Genomic DNA, 4,219 nt, shown 5'->3' with positions numbered 1-4,219 from the left:
AGACTGCAGGGCCACCTCGGGGCAACTCGAGGTCTGGTTTTACTCGTAGGCTGACCTATCCGGTGTTGCCCTGAGAACGAGATATGTGCGGCTTTGCTGGTCTTGTTTTACCATTGTCGAAATGTCTTGTAAACCGGGATTCTGAGACTAATCGGGTCTTCTCTAGAGAAGGAATATCCTTCGTTGATCGCGAGAGCTTATCATGGGCTAAGTTGGGACACCCCTGCATGGTATAAACTTTCGAGAGCCGTGCCCGCGGTTATGTGGCAGATGCGAATTTGTTAATGTTCGGTTGTAGATAACTTGACACCAGATACGAATTAAAATGCATCAACCGTGTGTGTAGCCGTGATGGTCTCTTTTCGGCGGAGTCCGGGAAGTGAACATGGTTTTGGGTTATGTTTGACGTAAGTAGGAGTTCAGGATCACTTCTTGATCATTGGTAGCTTCACGACCGTTCCATTTGCTTCTCTTCTCACTCTATTTTGCGTATGTTAGCCACCATATATGCTTAGTCGCTGCTGCAACCTCACCACTTTACCCCTTCCTTACCCTTTAAGCTTTTCTAGTCTTGATACCCATGGTAATGGGATTGCTGAGTCCTCGTGGCTCACAGATTACTTCAACAACAGTTGCAAGTACAGGTTATGTGATGATCATGACGCGAGAGCGATGTTTGCTTGTTTTGGAGTTCTTCTTCTGCTTCTTCTTCGATCGGGGGATAGGTTCCAGGTCGGCACCCTGGCCTAGCAGGGTGGATGTCGTTTGAGTTTATGTTCGTGTTTCATCCATAGTTGGATGGTGCTCTTATGTAAGATGATGTTGTATTCGTGTGGCATTGTATGCCTTTTGTATGTATCCCCATCTATTATGTAATGTTGATGTAATGATATCCACCTTGCAAAAGCATTTCAATATGCGGTTCTATCCTTGGTGGGACCTTCGAGTCTCTTTAGGATAGTATCGCATATTGGGCGTGACAAGTTGGTATCAGAGCCTCGACCGACCTTAGGAGCCCCCCTTGATTGATCGTGTAGTTTGGCCGCTGTCGAGTCTAGAAGAAAACTTTTTGGAGTCTAGTTATATCGGAGAGTAGGAATTCTTTTTACTCCTCAGCCCCTTCGTCGCTCCGGTGAGGAATCTTGACGTAGGTGTTTTGATCTACTCCTGTTCCCTTTCAAATTTTCTTTAGGATCACGCAGTTGGTTTTCCGATCGTTGGTTCTCAGCTCTTTTCATCCGGTGCTTTTCTCGTTAAGTTGACTTGAGCTTCTTCATCGTTGCCAAGTTCAACCCTCAGTTGTTTTTCTTTTTCCCACCCGCCCACCCTTTTCTTCTCAGAGCCGGAGTCCGTAATCGAGTATCCATCCTACTCGTGCGAAATCTTCGCTTTCTTTCCTCAATCATTTCAACCGGTGTTTTTTCTCTTCAAGTATACCTTGATTCCTTCCAAGTTGCTTGTGTTTTTCCCGCCCTCCCACCCTTTTTCTTCCCGGAGTTGTCTATTTCGAGCATCAATTTCATTCGTGCGGAACCTCTTCAGTCTTTTGTAAATTATCTCAACCGGTGAATTCTCGTCTCGTTTGACATTCATCATCTCCTTTTCTTGTCCGGTGGATTCAATTCTAATTTTCGGTAGTGATTATATTCTTTTCCTCGGCTCAAGTGTTTTCCCTGCTCGTTCGCCTCTCCCTAGTTTATTCTTCCGGAGTGTTCAAGACATCTCAGGAGATTCGTCTGTGTTCCAATTAATTCGAGGTTGTCACCTCATTCAAATATTTCAATTGTTCCGGTGCATCATCTATCTTTTCAACAATCCTTTTGAACGATGTTTTCTTTTAGTGGGCCCTAACCCACGGGTCTTTTCCCAGGATCTGACCTGACTCTTCTAATTATTCCGGAGCCATTCCTAATTATTTTCGAGTGTGACATAAGAATGGATTCCATCAGTCACATGCCTTTTCAAGATCAATTTCAAATTCTTTTCATATTTGGTTCAACCCTTCCTCTTTTTCATTCTATCGGAGTATCTCAGCAATTTTGGTGGTGTTTCTCGTCGTCATTTGAAGACCGAAGAAGAGTTTTTCCTCTTAAACCTTGTCCGTTCTATCGAATATTCGTGGTTCTAGCTTCATCTTATCCTCGCAAATTACCTCGTTTGTCAGAAGTTCTTTTCATCCATCCGGAGTATTTCGGGAGTTGTTTTCCCGTTTGTTTTCACCGGAGGCCATCGTTCCAGAAGAATTCCTTGTCCTCACATTTCAGCTACCGTTATCCAATTATCCCGGTGCTCCGTTCATGTGTTCTTTAATCATCTCATGATCTCCTTGTTCTTTTGCATCTAAATCCCCTTTAGCTTATTTGTTCTTCTAATTCTTCCCGGTGATTCATTCTCTTTTGTCATTCAATTTTCGAATTCTTACGGTTGTTCATTCAGATTCTTTTTCCTTTGTCATCATATTAATCCTTTCATTCTTTTCAATCCTACCGATGGTTCATGAAGACCTTCTCAAGTTTGCGATATGTCACTTCTCAATCCTTTTTCAAGAAGAATAAGTAATATGCAAAATCCATTGCTTGTCATCAATTTAATTTGATGAAGGATAAGCATACAATAAATATTATTCTTATTTCATTCAAGTGAGTAATCCCTTCCTTAGGAGTTTATTCTTGTTGAATAAATTCTAGTTCCAAGTGTTTTCATCTTTTCTTTTCCGGAGTTCAAATTTCCTCGGCCATGTCGTCGAAACCTCCATCTAAATCATCGCAAGGCTCATCTTATTCTTTCTTCCTTCATTCCTATCTCATCATCCTTTTGTCACCAGAATTCTTCAGGGTGGTTCTTCTTGATTTAATTCATTCTTCAAGTGTTCATCAAGAATTTTGTTGGAGGATTTCAAGTATCTTTTCTTCCCGCATCTCGAAGTGCAATTAATTCTCCGTTTTCTTTTGAAGTGGAGTTTTGCATTTCTTTGTTCTTCTCAGCTATCCAATCATTTCCGTTTGTGGCCGGTTATCACCTTATGATCTTGAGATGTTACCGTAAGACCACACCAAGCTTATTCTTTCGTTGTTGTTTTTCTCAACAACTCCGGTTAAACCTTACTTCTAAAGATGCTTTCAATTTCATTCATGGCACAAGTTGTCATTTTCTTCTCCGTTCTTTTCATTCAACTCTTTCAATTCTTTCCGGAGGTTTTGTGTCACGTCTTCATCAAGTATCATTCCATCCTCTCAAGCTCGTGTTCTATTCCTCCATGTTCAGCTAGAGTTCTGCCTAAATTCTTTCATTCTTATTCCGCTTCTATCTTGTTCTAACCGAAGTGGTTTCAGAGTCTATCTTGTTTGTTGAGCTTCTGATTCCCGTCGTAATCATCATACCTCTTTTCTACCTGAGTGCTCTCGACTTTGTTCATCCTCTCTCTTTTGTTCTTATTTCACCTCATCCCTTTTCCCTTCCGTCTCGGTCCTAAGATCTCGGGACGCGATCTCTTGTTAGTGGAGGAGAGTTGTAACACCCCAGATTCGATGCGCCAGGTGTCTTCCAGTTATTCGTTGTTGTTGCCATGTCATTTGCTTGAGTGTTGCATTTTGCCATGTCATCATGTGCATCTCATTTTGCATACGTGTTCGTCTCATGCATCCGAGCATTTTCAACGTTGTCCGCTTTGCAATCCGGCACTCCTATGTCCTCTGGCGTCCCCATTTTGTCTCTCGTTGTGAGCGGGTGTTCAACTTTCTCGGAATGGACCGAGTCTTGCCAAGTGGCCTTGGTACACCACCAGTAGACCGCCTGTTAAGTTTCGTTCCATTTGGAGGTCGTTTGATACTCCAACGGTTAACCGGGAAACCGTAAAGCCCTCTTTTGTGTGCATCCCAACACCCCTCCAAAGTTGCCCAATAACCTATCCAAATCCCCTACATGCTCTCGGTCGTTTGATCACGATCGTGTGGGCAAAAACCGCTCCCCATTTGGACACTCCTAGCTCCCTCTACCTATAAATAGGTGCCCTCCCCCAAAATTTGCGGATGAATCCAACCTAACCCTAGCCTCTCTCCCTCTCAGCGCCGGACGTGTCCGTCCGCCGCCGCACACGACCGCGCCGCTGCCTATAGCCAATCCCTGCCCGCCATGTGGCCTCCTCGGCCACCAGCCGCCGCGCCATGCCGCCAGTCCCGCCAGGGCCCGAGGCCGGCCCGCCCCGGGCCGCATCTGGGCC

The sequence above is a fragment of the Triticum dicoccoides genome, chromosome 7B (genome assembly GCF_002162155.2).
Source record: "Triticum dicoccoides isolate Atlit2015 ecotype Zavitan chromosome 7B, WEW_v2.0, whole genome shotgun sequence".
Classification (NCBI taxonomy): Eukaryota; Viridiplantae; Streptophyta; class Magnoliopsida; order Poales; family Poaceae; genus Triticum; species Triticum dicoccoides.
Note: the sequence above shows the minus strand (reverse complement) of the source record.